Source organism: Mustela lutreola, chromosome 5, assembly GCF_030435805.1.
Source record: "Mustela lutreola isolate mMusLut2 chromosome 5, mMusLut2.pri, whole genome shotgun sequence".
Classification (NCBI taxonomy): domain Eukaryota; kingdom Metazoa; phylum Chordata; class Mammalia; order Carnivora; family Mustelidae; genus Mustela; species Mustela lutreola.
In genome coordinates this window covers 5278858-5296914 of record NC_081294.1, presented here as the reverse complement: position 1 = coordinate 5296914, position 18057 = coordinate 5278858, and positions in this window count along the sequence as shown.

Sequence of the window (18057 nt, the reverse complement as noted above, 5' to 3'; positions counted from 1 at the left end):
CGCAACAACATCACTATCAATACTTACGAGAAGCCATTGATATAGATATACAGGAATTAGAATTATCCATTTCTAAACTTCAGGAGTCTGTCAGCTCATTAGCAGAAGTTGTCCTCCAAAATAGACGGGGATTGGACCTCCTATTCTTCCAACAAGGTGGCTTATGTGCTGCCCTTAAGGAAGAACGTTGCTTTTATACAGATCACTCAGGAGTAGTCAAAGACTCGATGGCTAAGGTACAGGAAGGATTGGCAAAACGGAAAAGGGAACGTGAAGCTGGCAAGGTTGGTTACGGTCATGATTTAATTCATCCCCTTGGCTGACCACCTTAATATCCTCCTTCCTAGGACCCCTTTGTATTCTGATCCTTTTACTGACCTTTGGCCCATGTATTTTAAATCGTCTGGTGGCCTTTGTCAATCAACGCCTTCAGACAGTACAAATCATGCTCCTAAGACAGCAGTATCAGCCCCTAGACTTGAGCAACAACGATGACCTCACTGATGACAACCAAGGACCCAAGATTGGCTCCTCAGGCACCTGAGAGAAGGGGGGAATGAAAGACCAAAAGAACCCCCCTGGCTAGAAGTGCATTTTTATCCTGTTAACCAGCTAGTTTCGCTTCTGTTTGAACGCTTGCTTTTTCGCGCGCGCGGGCTAACCGGCCGGTTCTGCTTCCGTAAGACTGCTTTGCTTGTTTCTTGCACGCGGGCCCCTTGAACCAATCCGCTGGCGCCAAGTATGCCTGTTTAAACTGTCAACCAATCAGATCAGCCCTACCGGAAACTTGTTTGTATCTGTCTATAAAAACCCTGTACCAACCCAGCTCTGGACCTCTCAGCGTTATCGGCAACGAGTGGCGCAGAGGTCCAGGTTCGAACCTGCAATAAACGACCCTTGCTGCTGGGCTTTGACTCACGTCTCTGGTGGTCTTTTAAGGTGGGAGTAATACTCAGTTGGTATTTCAGTCCCAGTGCTGCGTTGTGTTGATAAGTGGGTCACATGAAATCTGAATGACGAAACCCTCACAGGAGCTGAGCTGAGAAAAAGCAGAGACAACGCATCAGAGAGGGTGACTTTCACACCAACAGTCTGATACTGAATCCTCTCAGCGAGGTCTGACTGGAAAAGGCCCATCTGACCCTTTGTCCTTGAGTCAACAGGTAGATGGAGTCTTAGTTTGTGGATTCTTACATGTTCACTCACTTTGTTTTGCACGATGAACAGAATTTCTGAGGATCTTAGGTTAGGCTCTTCTCCCACTCTTATACACGGACGCCCTGTCCTTTAACTTGTTTTTCTGGCTCTGGGAACTCCGCATCTGCTGTTTTAGTTGCTCAGAGGAATTCACCCAGGTCTTTATATCATGACTTTTCCTCAGGATTTAGGTCATGTACTTTGCGAGACCCTTCTCCATCTCTCTAAATAGAAGAGGCCTTGCCCACCGACCCTTGACCCTTCACCTGTTCCATCTTCTCAGACCACTTGTTCATTAGTGAGAATATCTACTTTTCTGTTTTCTACCTTCCCAGACAGAAAAGATGCTTCTGGGGGGCAGGGGTGCCTGTCCTGCTGGGTCCTTCATGCGGGCGCAGAAGGGGATGCCAAGTGCGTTTAGGGAAAAGAGAGAAGGAAATGCTTGCTTGTCCCCATCCTCACCCCAGAGAAGCTTCCAGAATGCCCTTTCTCCCAGGCATCCTCACTGCTCCCTCACAGGCATGGCCACAAATTCCCCCTTGTTTCTGGGGAGAAGTCTAGTTTCAGGGGCACTAATGACACAAGGAAGGTTGACTTAATTATAAGCAATGCAAATACTTTGAGGTTCTCAGAATAACTTATGATTGTTTTTTGAAACCCCCCTCCTGCCATGGGACACTTTGCAGAGCACTTTACGCATATCAGGTGCTGGTAGTTTAACTGAAATGAAGTGATGACAAGAGTCTACTGAGCTAGTCAGACTCACTTTGCACTTCATTCTCCTCCTTTAAAATCTTCGATCAAAATGGAGAATCCAAATAATGTTAATCACAAAATAACAGTTCCTGGAGTAATAAAGTTCATAGGGGGGCACCCAAGCGTGGTTCTTTGCTGAGATTGACCTTAATTTTCAAGATTAGGCTTCAGGAAAGGGAACCAACAGAATCATGAAGACCGAGTCCCATTTTGCATCAGTTTCTCAAGAGGAAAATATTAGCAACCTTAGCAAAATTAAACAGAGGCAATGTTGCCAAGGAGTTTCTTGATTTCTACTCCCACTGAAGGTAATGGAGTTGACCCTAGATTCTCTGGAATAGAAGGCTACTTCAACCAAAACCCATGTTCCATTGTCATATCATTCAATACCCCTTGGTGGTACTTCCACTAATGTCTTATTTTTGGCAATGTCACCAGGGAGCATTTGCTGTAGGTGTTGGCAAACAAAACAGCAAGGGGAGATGATTTCACTTCTCGGCTCTGAGTTGACCTCTTGCTCAGCTGGGCAAATATCATGCTTCCTGTGATTGCTGAGAAGGTGGCTCCCCTGCTAAGCTGAAAAACCTGAAGACCAGGACTTATCTTCCGTTACTAACTTTTTGTGTTTTGCTTATAAATTATTTATTGCTTAAACTTTTTCATTCTCACCTCCAAAGAGCCATAAATTAGTCCCACTCTTTTTCTTCTTCCTTATTCCCTTTGCTAGTATTTTCTCTGAAATTATTGTTAGCTGTCAAATGGATATATAGTTTTCAGAAAAGAGTAAAAGAAAGCAACATTGAAAGAAGAAAATCGTGTCTTTTTTTTTAAAGAAAAGAATGCCAAGGAAAAGAGAAAATAATCAAACCAAACTTGTCAACATAGTTTATACAAGAGATTACATCATATTTTAACGAAGATCCTTTTCTGTAAATGAAATCATTTGGCCAGGACCATTTTCCCAAATATGCAGAAAATGTACCCAATGGGACTGCCAACATAATATTGTAATGGGTATTTCTGGGATGTCGTCTAGCATTGTTATAAAAATAGGACAGTGTTTAAAACAAGGCTGTATAATTGTGGGCACAAACAAAAAACACCTCCCAAAACAATATGAGGAGGGATGAAAGACTGGTTTTCCCCACTACTGGGAAGAGGAGGGCACTGCCAAAATTCACCCTATAAAGTGCCCATTGATTTGCAGTCTCTCCAACTTAACAATTAGTGGCTACCTCAGGAACATGTCAGGAAAGTGGAGGGATATCACAAGATGGATATTCTGCAGTGTGCAGCCTGTGTAAAAGGGAAGGAGAACACTATTTCTATTACTAGAGGTTAGATGGATGAGAAATTTAGTATTTTGTTGGCTTAGGACATTTTCCGGATCTCAGGTGGTGGGACCTGCTTGTTCTTTAAAGCTGGTCAAGCTGGGGGCACCTAGGTGGCTAAGTAGGTTAAAGCCTCTGCCTTCAGCTCAGGTGATGATCTCAAGGTCCTGGGATTGAGCCCCGCATCGGGCTCTCTGCTCAGTGGGGAGCCTGCGTCCCCCTCTCTTTCTGCCTGCCTCTCTGCCTACTTGTGATCTCTGTCTGTCAAATAAATGAATAAAATCTTTAAAAAAAAAAAAAAGAAAAGAAAAAGCGGGTCAAGCTGGTCTCCACTAGATGCCATAGCTATGAAATTTTAGGGGTGTCTCCTTGAGGGAAGACTTTAAGGTACACTCACACATTTCAGACTTCTTTGAGAGATGCATCAACATTTAAACAATGGATCCACTGACATGTCAGTATTAATCTAAAATTTTAAGAGAGCTACAAGCAATTTGAAAGAACACACAGTAAATGGAAAAAGAACCCAAGAATGACTCTGCAGAGTGACACCAAGAGTGTAAGACATAGAGACAAGGTTGAAGGAGAATTCACCAGAGAGGTGAAAAAAATTAATCACTTTTATCTCTGGGTTATCAAATTAGAATAAATTTTTGTGCTATTCTAATCCTAATGGTCTATGATGAGCTTGTATTGGTTTATCATGAGGATAAAATAAAAACCAAGCTACGGATATTAATGTTCAAACATTACAAATTTTTTTTTCTCTATCTTTTCTTGATCAGCCATGGAATCCATTTTAATTTTAGAGTTAGGAACCAGCCAGGTTAGCTGTGTTTTCAATGATGGTTAAGATGAATGTTGTGAGTGGTGCCTGGCTGGTTTGGTCAGTATAACATGTGAGTCTTGATCTTGGGGTCATGGGTTTGGGGCCCCACGTTGGGTGTAGAGATTACTTTAAAAAAGAGAGAAGGTGTGAAATCACGATGCCAGTTTTATGTGGCAAAGTGGTGCCCTCTGGTGATAGCTCTGTTGTTAATTAATCAGCAAATTTTTCATTCATTCACTCACTCATTCATTCCACAAAAAGCTATTGATTGCTTACTGGTGGGGTGAACTCTGTGTGTAGTACTGAGCTGGGCAAACAGGCCCCCTTTCCCCACAAAACCAATGCAAGGCACTCGATACCACTGCAGGCAAGTGCTGAGAACACCTGGCAGGAACACCAAATGCATTTGGGGTGGGGAAGATCCGAACATATATGATGTCATTTTGAGCAAAATGGACTTACAGTGTGAGAGAAAAGATATACCTAATTTGAAAGAAACCCTACAAAACATACACAAAGTGGAGCAGGAGAAATTTACAAAGAAGAATGAGAAAAAATAAGTTAATAAAAAGGAAAGAAGTGGCCAGTGTAGGATGAAAGTCAGTCAGGAAAAACTTTTTTGAGGTAAGACATCACTCTCTCCAAGGAAATAAATGTGACAGTAGACAGTGACTTGGGTGGGATGTGATGATGGTGGTTGAGGGTCTTACATCTAGGGATAAAAAAGGCTCTGGTCTCTGGAAGATGTGTGCTGGATTGCACAGGTACCTTTTGCTCATACAAGTGTGTCTGCAGGAACCCTGTTACCCTTGTCAGTGCATGGTCCATGTCTACCTTCCACTCCTGTTGCTTGATGACATTGCCATCATCAACCACCATCAACCATCACCAACCACCAACAACCATCACGAACCATCATCAACCATCAACAACCATCAACAACCATCATCAACCATCATCAACCGCCCAGAAGGTTCAACCAACATCTCTGGGATGGGTGGCCAGCCATGTCAGGAATATCTCCTGGGAATTCCCACTCCCCTGGCTTCTCCTATTCAGTGCCCTATTGGAATCTCCTTGGCTCCTACCAGATTGGTTATCCAAAACAAATATCTCCATTCTTTTCTAAACAAGTACAGGTCTCTGGGAGCAAGGGCTTTCATCTCTGTGGCCACAAAGACTTGAAGTTGAGTGCCACTAAACACACGGGTTATTGACACATTTTGACAGCAAGGCCACACCCTGAAATTCTGCAACTATGAACAATGGACACACTTAAAACTCAGACTTACTGGAGACAAGATGGCAGGGAAGTAGGAGGAGGCGCCTTTTCAACCTATACCCGAAAGTGAGCTGATTACCTGCCAAAGAACTCCGATCACCCATGAAATCAGCCTGAGATCAGAATTATACACATCTGGATCTCTACAGGCGCAGAAGACACCAGTGGGCAGGTAAAGCAGAGGGGGGACGGCGGACTGATAAACAAAAGGGGGAGGGAGCCACCAGAGGCAACCAGTTGGAAAGTAATACCCCAAACCGGTTTCCTCAGAGCCCACCCCCTTGAGGGGGGGTGGGAGGACTTAACTCAGGGAACATCATTGACTGAAAACCCATGTGGCAGGCCCCTCCCCCAGAAAACCAACCAGGAAAGAAAGAAAGAAAAAAAAAAGACGACAAGATAACAACCACCACTACTTCATAAGACAACTTTTATTTTTAATTTGTTCCCACTATTCTGGCTCACTTTTTTTTTAAATATAGATAATTTTTTAACCTATTTACCATCACAGTGAGCTATCCAGTACATCAAATTCCATAATAACCTTCTAACCTAAACTTTTTGATTCATACACCTGTGTTTTTCTTTTGCATTTCTATTTTTTAAATTTCTTTTTTTTTAAATTTTAGTTTAGTTTAGTTTATTCCTTTTTTATTTTTATTTTCTAATATTCATATAGAGTTAAACTTCAAAGTAATCCCCTTTCCCCAATCAATACTACCCCTATAGGTAAACCAATTTTTAATCCCCCTTTATCTTAGGAAAGCTGAGGCCTTTAACAAAGATACCAAGATACATCCAGGAAGAATTAGAACAAACTTCCTCGCCCACACTGAGAATTTATAACCACTCCCCCATCTTTTTCTTCTACCAGTGTTTCTGTGTTTTTGTGTTTGTCCTGATAATATATAAATCTTACACTTGGGGTTCTTTTTGACAAGGTTCTTCCTTTATTTGCTTATATATATATATTTTTTTTTCTCTTGTCATATACTTTTATCAGTTTTTGTTTGTCTGTTTTTGTTTGTATACTTCATAAATCTTACCTTGAGGCCTATTTGGGCTGAACTTTCTCTTTTATTTTCCTTTCTTTCCAATCTCTCTCTCTCTCTTTCTTTTTCTTTTCTTTTTTCTCTCATTTGGGTGGGGAATCTTGATTGCTCAGAAGCGTTCTAGGGTGCACCTTGACTGCACCACGGTTGATACATCCAGCTACATCCATTCAGTCATCTCTCACCACAATGACTAGGAGGAGGAATGCCCAATAGAAGAAAAATACAGAGGATGGGCCTTCTGCAACAGAGCTAATGGCTATCAACATAGACAATATGTCAGAAAGAGAATTCAGGCTAACAATTATCCAGGCAATAGCTAGGTTGGAGAAAGCCATGGATGACCAAATGGAATTGATTAGGGCAGAACTGAAAGTGACCAGAGATGATGTTCACAATGTTAGGGCAGAGCTGAAAGCTACCAGGGCTGAGGTTCACAATGCTCTCAATGAGTTCCAATCTAATCTAAATTCTCTCAAAGCTAGGGTAACTGAGACAGAAGATGGAATTAGTGATCTGGAGGACAAACAGATAGAGAGAAAGGATCAGGAGGAAGCCTGGAACAAACAGCTTAGAAGCCATGAAAACAGAATCAGGGAAATAAATGTTGCCATGAAACGTTCCAACGTCAGAATTATTGGAATCCCTGAAGGGGAGGAGGAAGTCTAGAAGATATAGTGGAACAACTTCTTAATGAAAATTTTCCCAATCTCGCAAGTGGAACCATTGTTCATGTACTAGAGGCCGAACGATCTCCACCCAAGATTATAGATTCCAAAAAAAAAAAAAAAAAAAAAAGCAAGGCACCTGATAGTCAAATTGAGAAATCATAATTGTAGATATAATCTCTTGAAAGCCACTAGGACAAAGAGGCTCCTTACTTACAGAGGAAAGCCCATCAGAATAACGTCAGACCTGTCCACAGAGACCTGGCAAACCAGAAAGGGATGGCAAGATATATTCAGGGCACTAAATGAGAAGAACATGCAGCCAAGAATACTTTATCCAGAAAGACTGACATTCAAAATGGATGGAGAGATAAAGAGTTTCCAAGACCAGCAAGGCTTAAAAGACTATGCAACCACCAAGCCAACACTGCAGGAAATATTAAGGGAGATTCTATAAAACAGGAAAAATCCTAAGAATAACATTGAACAGAAATATAGAGACAATCTACAGAAAGAAAGACTTCAAAGGTAACCCGATGTCAATAAAAACGTATCTATCAATAATCACTCTCAATGTGAATGGCCTAAATGTGCCCATAAAATGGCACAGGGTTGCAGATTGGATAAAACGACAGGACCCATCCATATGTTGTCTACAAGAGACCCATTTTGAACCTAACGATACACCGAGACTGAAGGTGAAGGGATGGAGAATCATTTTTCATGCCAATGGGCCTCAAAAGAAGGCCGGGGTAGTGATTCTCATATCAGACAAATTAGATTTTAAACTAAAGACTGTAGTCAGAGATACAGAAGGATATTACATCATTCTTAAAGGGACTATCCACCAAGATGATCTAACAATTGTAAATATCTATGCCTCCAATATGGGAGCAGCCAATTACATAAGAAAACTGTTAATGAAGATAAAGAGTCATATTGATATGAATACATTAATAGTAGGAGATCTTAACACACCTTTCTCAGAAATAGATAATCTGTATCATCGAAGCAGAAAATCAATAAAGAAACAAGAGCATTGAATGACACATTGGACCAGATAGACCTCATAGATATATACAGAACATTCCACCCTAAAACAACAGAATACGCATTCTTCTCAAGTGCACATGGAACCTTCTCAATAATAGACCACATACTGGGTCACAAATCAGCACTCAACTGACACCAAAAGACTGAGATTATTCCCTGCATATTCTCAGATCACCATGCTGTGAAACTGGAGCTCAATCACAAGGAAAAGTTCAGAAGGACCTCAAACACCTGGAAGCTAAAGACCACCTTGCTTAAGAATGCTTGGATCAACCAGGAGATCAAAGAAGAACTTAAACAATTCATGGAAACCAATGAGAATGAAGATGCATCAGTCCAAAACCTACGGGATACAGCAAAGGCAGTCCTAAGGGGGATATATACCTAGCCATCCAAGCCTCCCTCAAAAAAATTGAAAAATCCAGAACACACCATTGTCTCTACACCTTAAAGAACTGGAGAATCAACAACAAATCAAACCAACTCCACACATAAGAAGGGAAATAATCAAGAATAGAGCTGAGATCAATGAGGTAGAAACCAGAGATATAGTAGAACATATCAATGAAACTAGAAGCTGGTTTTTTGAAAAAATAAGATCAATAAACCACTGGCCACACTAATCCAAAAGAAAAGAGAGAAAGCCCAAATTAATAAAATTATGAATGAATAGGGAGAGATCACAACTAACACCAAGGAAGTAGAAACAATCATCAGAAGTTATTATCAACAGTTATATGCCAATAATCTAAGCAACTTAGATGAAATGGATGCATTTCTGGAAAACCATAAACTCCCAAAATTGAACCAGGAAGAAATTGACAACCTGAATAGACCGATATCTAGTAAGGAGATTGAAGCATTAATCAAAATCCTCCCAAAAAACAAGAACCCAGGACCTGATGGATTCCCTGGGGAATTCTACCAATTTCAAAGAAGGAATAACACATATTCTCCTGAAACTGTCTCAAAAAATTGAAGCAGAAGGAAAACTTCCAGACTCTTTCTATGAAGTCAGCATTACCCTGATCGCCCAACCAGGCAAAGACCATACCAAAAAGGAGAATTTCAGACCAATATCACTGATGAATATGGATGCTAAGATTCTCAACAAGATCCTAGCAAACAGGATTCAACAGCACATTAAAAAGATTATCCACCATGACCAGGTGGGATTCATCCCTGGGCTGCAAGGATGGTTCAACATTCACATATCAATCAATGTGATAGAACAAATTAATAAAAGAAGAGAGAAGAACCACATGGTCTGCTCAATTGTTGGAGCAAAAGCATTTGACAAAATCCAGCATCCATTCCTGATTAAAACGCTTCAAAGTATAGGGATAGAGGGAACATTCCTGAACTTCATAAAATCTATCTATGAAAGACCCACAGCAAATATCATCCTCAATGAGAAAAAGCTCACAGCCTTCCCGTTGAGATCAGGAACATGACAAGGATGCCCACTCCCACCATTCTTGTTCAACATAGTATTAGAAGTCCTAGCAACAACAATCAGACAGCAAAGATAAATAAAAGGTATCCAAATTGGCAATGAAGAAGTCAAACTCTCTCTCTTCGCAGATGACATGATACTTTATATAGAAAACCCAAAAGACCCCACCCCCAAACTACTAGAACTCAAACAAAAAAACTCAAAAAACAAAAAACATTACCCTTCAGTAATGTGGCAGTATACAAAGTCAATGTACAGAAATCAGTGGCTTTCTTGTACAATAACAATGAAAATACAGAAAGGGAAATTAGAGAATCAATTCCATTTACTATAGCACCAAAAACCATAAGATAACTGGGAATAAACCTAACCAAAGAGGTAAAGGATCTGTATTCCAGGAACTACAGAACACTCATGAAAGTGATTGAAGAAGACACAAAAAGATGGAAGACCATTCCATGCTCTTGGATCAGAAGAATAAACATTGTTAAAATGTCTATACTTCCTAGAGCAATCTATACTTTTAATGCCATTCCGATCAAAATTCCACTGGTATTTTTCAAAGAGCTGGAACAAATAATCCAAAAATTTGTATGGAATCAGAAGAGACCCCGAATCGCTAAGGAAATGTTGAAAAATAAAAATAAAACTCGGGTCATCACATTACCTGATTTCAAGCTTTACTACAAAGCTGTGATCACCAAGACAGCATGGTACTGGCATAAAAACAGACATATAGACCTGTGGAACAGAGTAGAGAGCCCAGATAAGAACCCTCAATTCTATGGTCAAATAATCATCAACAAAACAGGAAAAAATATACAGTGGAATAAAGACAGTCTCTTCAATAAATGGTGCTGGGAAAACTGGACAGCTATATGTAGAAGAATGAAACTCGACCATTCTCTTATACCATACACAAAGATAAACTCAAAATGGATAAAAGACCTCAACATGAGACAGGAATCCATCAGAATCCTAGAGGAGAACATAGGAAGTATTTCTTCGATATCAGCCACAGCAACTTCTTTCAAGCTATGTCTCCAAAGGCAAAGAAAACAAAAGCAAAAATGAACTTTTGGGACTTTATCAAAATCAAAAGCTTCTGCACAGCAAAGGAAACAGTCAACAAAACAAAGAGGCAACCCATGGAATGGGAGAAGATATTTGCAAATGACAGTATAGACAAAAGGTTGATATCCAGGGTCTATAAAGAACTTCTCAAACTCAACACACACAAAATAGATAATTATATCAAAAAATGGGCAGAAGATATGAAGAGATACTTCTCCAATGAAGACACACAAATGGCTATCAGACACATGAAAAAATGTTCATCATCACTAGCCATCAGGGAGATTCAAATTAAAACCACATTGAGATATCACCTTACACCAGTTAGAATGGCCAAAATTAGCAAGACAGGAAACAACATGTGTTGGAGAAAATGTGGAGAAAGGGGAACCCTCTTCCACTGTTGGTGGGAATGCAAGTTGGTGCAGCCACTTTGGAGAACAGTGTGGAGATTCCTCAAGAAATTAAAAAAAGAGCTTCCCTATAACCCTGCCATTGCACTACTGGGTATTTACCCCAAAGATACAGATGTCGTGAAGAGAAGGGCCCTCTGTACCCCAATGTTTATAGCAGCAATGGCCACAATTGCCAAACTGTGGAAAGAACCAAGATGCCATTCAATGGACGAATGGATAAGGAAAATGTGGTCCATATACACTATGGAGTATTATGCCTCCATCAGAAAGGATGAATCCCCAACTTTTGTAGCAACATGGATGGGACTGGAAGAGATGATGCTGAGTGAAATAAGTCAAGCAGAGAGAGTCAATTATCATATGGTTTCACTTATTTGTGGAGCATAACAAATAGCATGGAGGACAAGGGGAGATGGAGAGGAGAAGGGAGTTGAGGGAAATTGGAAGGGGAGGTGAACCATGAGAGACTATGGACTCTGAAAAACAATCTGAGGTTTTTGAAGGGGCAGGGGGTGGGAGGTTGGGGGTACCAGGTGGTGGGTATCATAGAGGGCACAGATTGCATGGAGCACTGGGTGTGGTGCAAAAACAATGAATACTCTTATGCTGAAAATAAATAAATTAAAACAAAATCAAAATGAAAAAACAAAAACAAAAAAAACCCAAAAAACAAAAAACAAAAAAAAGTCAGACTTACTGCAATCAGAAAAAGACAATTATCATATGATCTCCCTGATATGAGGGAGTTGAGAGGCAAAGTGGCGGGTTTGAGGGGTAAGAAGGGAGAAAATGAAACAAGATGGAATCAGGATGGAGACAAACCATTAAGAGACTCTTCATCCCACAAAACAAACTGAGGGTTGCTGGGCGGAGGGAGGTTGGGAGAGGGTGGTTGGGTTATGGACATTGAGGAAGGTATGTGCTATGGTGAATCCTGTGAAGTGTAATCCTGGTGATTCACAGACCTGTACCCCTGGGGCTAATAATACATTATATGTTAATAAAAAATTAAAAATTAAAAAAAAAAATTCAGACTTACTGGATGGCCATAAGCTCATCCAAAAGGAAATCAAACTGGGAAAAAAACTCTAAAGCCATTGAAGAAAAGGGCCATATCTGGCTCTAAGATCAGAGCTGCATGGAAACTTAGCCTCGCCAGCAAGGGGGAGCCCACAGTGCCTTGTCTCTGTAGTACAAGGGACCTACACCTGCCTTCTTCCCCCAAGCACAATAGTGTATGCTACCAGAAGGTCACAAGACTTGCCTTATTGGAAACATTGTATCTTGATAACTGATCTTCTGTGAAAACAACACATTACTTCACTATCATGGTATCTATACTAAGAAATTCTGGTAGATTCAGCAGGCAATCTGTTCCCATATTGTGACTCAGACAGAAGAAGCTTTTCCCCAAACATGTCAAAATATAATATTTAATATCTTCTTTAGGTTTACCTCAAAAAGAATCTTCACCAAGTCCAGAGACTCTACTGAGGCTAATGATGAGCCCATCTGTAGGGTTATGTTCCCTTGGACAAGGGAACTGGTCCCTGGTATGCTGGCATGGGGGTCAGCAGTCCTAAGTGACGTGGTGTCAGGGAATCATCTGAGAAGGATGAAGCTCAAAGCACTTGAGCTCTGACACAGCAAGGGATCAACATAATTAGGTCTTGTGCAGAAAACTGCCTCCAAAGAGGGGCCTTGTGAGTTATCTGGAAACTGACTTGCAATTAGCAATTTCTGAGGGACGTGGGAGTGAGGGTTCTTCTAATGAGAGAGCAGGTCTGGTGACCATCCAGCTTCTTGCTTCCCTTAGCTGCTTTTGGCTGAACATTGTCTTTCCAGAATTCAATTCCCTCATCAATATATGAAAGAGCTGAACTAGATCACCCTGCAGCATTCTCTGACTGCAAGAAATCTTCAGTTAAAGAATATGTGCGCACATGCCCCTTCACAGTTTTCTGATCCAACAGGATTCATTATGACACCATCTGCGCCCTGGTAATGGACACTCAGGGCGTGAGGGTAAGAAAGAATTTCACGGTATCGATCTACCTGAATTTTAAACCTCTTTTTCTTCTTCTGAATGACGTAACTCCTAACAAATAATATCAAGGATGTAGTTTGTTTCTGCCCAACAAATTCCTCCATGAATCTTGTAAAACTTACCTGGAAATTGATTCTGGGCAAAATTTGTGCAAGGCAAGCAGATGCTGACATTTTCCTCAAATTGAATTTTTTAACGAAAACAAACATCAGATTACCTGGGAGGAGATCGGAGCTCTGGTCCCATGCAGACATCTGGCAAAAAACACAGGGTTAATTGTTTTGTTTTGTTTTGTTTTGACCAGCCTCCCTGCCCCCCCATCATAGTGGTACCTCATCAAAACAAATGGCTTTTAATTCACGACAAAGCAAAAGCCTAGTAAATATGTGGTATACAAATTGTAGTATTTTATATTTTTCTAGGAAGCTCATGGTACGAAACAAAGGAAGAATGATGTAACACATTTTAGAGCTACCTTAAAGATAGACTATTGCTTTTGGCTGACAGATACAGAAATCCTTACCGGTAAGCCGTGACCACACTCTGAAAAAGTGCACAATACCTTCAAAATAAACTCCACATGTAAATCTGTGTTTCCTATTCTTGAGTCACAGAGATTAAATATTACCTCTGGGCGTGGTTGCTTCGTTGTCACTCTTAACTTCTGTAATAAAGTGTATGAGAGACCAACTTTTTAAGGTCATTATGGGTAAATCTCATTCACTCAACAATGAACATCCACCATATGTAGGGCAGTGTGTTTTGCACGGGATACGCATAAAGAAATTCTTCTGACCACCCCTCGTGCACAATGTTGGGGGACAGGCATTTCAAGAAACAACAGGATTTCAACTGCAGGAAGCCTAAAGGTTAGCATTGCTGTTTCTCATTTGAGAGAATCTTCGAGAAGCCACTTCTGGGAGTGGGTGCTAGAGTTTAAGGCTTATAAAGGTCTGATTTGGTAAGTCGTATTATCGGGCAGATGGAATATGAATTGGAAGGGAGTCTGGGTGTTGGGAGGAGGGAAAGGCCAGAGGGAGGCTGGAGTGTGGCGGAGGTGAAGATGGGCCCCAGAATGAGGACACGTGTGAAGAGAAGCTGGCCGCCAGCCCGGGCGGGTGGGGTGGTCGTCTGCTGCCCAGCACCTGCGGGCCTCTAAGCTCACCGCAGCACCACTACACAAAGGCTCTTACCCCACTGGAAAGTAAGTGCGCACATCTGTGTGCACATGTGTTGGGATGAAACAAGGAAATGGGTGAGAGGTAGAGGACCATTTCACCTGGTGTTAGCTAAAAAGTCTAGAAGAGATCATGGCACCGCAGACCATGTTTGCATCTGATGAATAAGTGAAGATTTCAGACAGGGTAGTTAACTTTCTCTTTCTCCACAACAACCCGGACGCTAGGGACAGACAGCCACTGACTGATGAGGCTTTCCTAACTTCAGGTATTTATTTGTACTCAACACCAATTGAGTTGTTTGTGAAAATACTTTATGTTTTTCCCAATATTAACATCATGCTTTTATAAAGCTAAAGTGAACATTGTGAAAACATAACCAAAATGTATCCCAAATTAAAACCGATGGAGAGAAGAGATTATTATCAGATTGGTATTTTTAAAATATGTATTTTATATTCAAAGCAATTCAGGAGGCTAAACATAATGCTATTTATCTTTTTATTTATTTTTCATTATGTTATGTTAGTCACCATACAATACATCATTAGTCTTTGATGTAGTGTTCCATGATCCATTGTTTGTGTATAACACCCGGCGCCCCCTGCACTCCGTGCCCTCCTTAATGCCCATCACTGAGCTAACCCATTCTCCCACCCTCTCCCCTCTGAAACCTTCAGTTTGTTTCCCAGAGTCCATAGTCTCTCATGGTTCATCTCCCACTCTGATTCCTACTCCCCCTTCATTTTTCCCTTTCTTCTAATATCCTCCATGCTATTCCTTATGTTCCACAAGTAAGTGAAACCATATGATAATTGACCTTTTCTATTTGACTTATTTCACTCGGCATAATCCCCTCCAGTCTCGTCCATGTTGATGCAAATATTGGGTATTCATCCTTTCTGATGGAGGTGTAATATTCCACTGTGTATATGGACCATATCTTCTTTATCCATTGTCTGTTGAAAGGCATCTTGGTTTTTTCCACAATTTGGCAACCGTGGCCATTGCTGCTATGAACATTGGGGTACACATGACCCTTCTTTTCACTACATCTGTATCCTTGGGGTAAATACCCAGTAGTTTTTTTAAAAGTGAGTAAAAGACTGCAGGGAAGTAAAATGAACTATTTACAACAATTTTAATGTTTATGTTCTTTTTTTTCTTAAAGATTTTACTTATTCACTTGTCAGGGAGAGAGAAAACACAAGTCGGATGGGGGGAGAAGAAGATGGAGAAGCAGGCTCCCCGCCAAGCACGGAGTCTGATGAGAGACTCAATCCCAGGACACTGGGATCATGACTTGAGCCAAAGGCAAACACTTAACTGACTGAGCCACCCAGACATCCCATAATCTTGATGTTCTTAATCCTTCAGTTCTGTAAAGGTTTAATATTAAAGGTTTGATATACATAGTGCAAGCAAAATCCACCTAGTCTCCACCCAACTTCTCATGCTTTAAGCATTTCATGCCTTTATTCATCAGTTTGGGGGAATGACTCAAGGAGCCCCACCAAGACGCTCAACTCATAGCAAAGTGCAAGAGAGTTGAAGGTGAGAAAAAGAAGATTAGAATCTGAGGTAGAAGAGAGCTAAAATGAAACCAACATGGCTGCTATGATGGCAGGAAATGAAGACCTCACCTCATAGTGGACAGTGTCCACAGGAAGCTCTGAAATAAACAATATAAACTATTAAATAAACACCATAAAGACCTGAAGCCATAAAATTTCCAGAATTAAACATAGGCAATAAGTTCCCTGATGTAGGTCTTGGTGATGATTTTTTTTTTTTTTAATCTGACTCAAAAAGCAAAGCAACAAAACCAAAAATGAGCAAGTGGGACTACACCAAACTAGGAGGTTTCTGCATAGCAAAGGAAGCCATCAGCAAAATTAAAGGGCAATCACCGAATAGGAGAAAATACTTGCAAATCACATATATAATAAGGGGCAAATATCCAAAATATATAAAGAACTCATATGACTCAAGAGCAAAAAACAAAGAAATAAACAAACAAACAATCTCTTCAAAGAATGGGCAGAAGATATGAGTAGACTTTCTCTGAAGAAGATGATACAGATAGCCAACAGGTACATGAAAAGATGCTCTACATCATTAATTAAAACCATGATGAGGTATCCCCTCACACCTATTATATGGCTATTATCAAAAAGATAGGAAACAACAGGTATTGATAAGGATATGGAGAAGAGGGACCTTCCTACATGGTTGGTGGGACTGTAGCTGAGCAGCCACTGTGGAAACAGTGTAGATGTTCCTCAAAAAATTAAAAAACAGAATTATCATATTACCCAGAAATTCTGCATCTGGGTGTGTATCCAAAGAGAATATAAACACCAATTCAAAATAACATATTTGCCCTCATGTTCACAGCAGGATTACTTACAGTGTCCAAGGTATGGAAACACCTAAGTGTCCACTGACAGATGAATGAATAAAGAAGATGTGGTAGATAGCATGGAGTGGAATATTATTCAGCCATTAAAAATGGAAATCTGCCATTAGTAACAATATGGATGAACCTTGGGGGCATTATGCTAAGTGAAGTAAGTCAGACAGAGAAAGACAAGTACTGTATGATCTCTCTTATCTTTTATGTGGAATCCAGAAAAAAAGTCTAAAATATCTAAATCTTAAAAAAAGAAAATTTTATAAAAGCTTATAGATACAGGGAAGAGATTGTGGTTGCCAGAGGTGAAGGCGGTGGCGGTAGTGGCGGGGTGGACGGGAGACGTGGGTGAAGGGGGCCAAAAGGTAAAGAGCTAAAAAGAAATAATAAAATAATAAGCAAACAATATGAACCGAGACCAGTCTGAGCGGTAAGGATTTATGGCTGCCCTTGGCACTGAGATCAGAAGAGTACCCGTATGGTATTGGCACATCACCGATGCCCTTCACGGCTGTCTTGGGCTGCCCCATGGTGGGCACCACAGTAGGGGGGAGGCTGGGTCTTATGAAGGCCTCAGGACAGGGTGATGGCATGGTGCCATTCATTGGGGGTTACGCTGTGCGTGTGTATGTTTGTGTGTAGTATTTCTGCGGTGTGTATGTGTGTGAGTATGCGTGGGTAACAGTGTATGTGTGCGATATGAGATGTGAGGTGAGATGTGACTGTGTGGTGTACATGTATGTACTAAGTGCATGATACGTGAATGCACATGTGTGTGTGTGTAGTTGTATGTATATGGGTGTGTGTGCGTGCCTGAATGTAACTATGTGTGTGAGTGTATGTGGATTTATGAGCTTGCATACGTATGTGAGTATGAGTTTGTGGATTGTACAAATGTGCGTGCACGAGTGTGGGTTCATGGATGCAGATGTGGATGTGCACATGTATGTGTAGGTATGACTGTATATCTGAGTGTGAATATGTGTGTGGTTGTCTATGGATTGCATGTGAGTGTGGATATGTCTGTGTGGGTGTGTGAACCTATGGGTGTGTGTACATAGCATGGTCACATGTAGGTGCTGGGTGTGCATCTGAGCATGTGCAAGGGATATGAGTATAAGTGCATGTGACTGTGTGTGTGTGTGTGCATGCTTGGGGAAAACTTGACCTAATAGCTGCTCTGCCTTGAGCTCAGGATTTGTTTTTAAGTGTCTAGGTCTGTGTGTCCCTGAACTATCTTTCTTGGAGACTGTGTTTTTCAGCTGAGGTTTGGGTGAATGCTGAGTGGAAGGACACGCAGGTGCA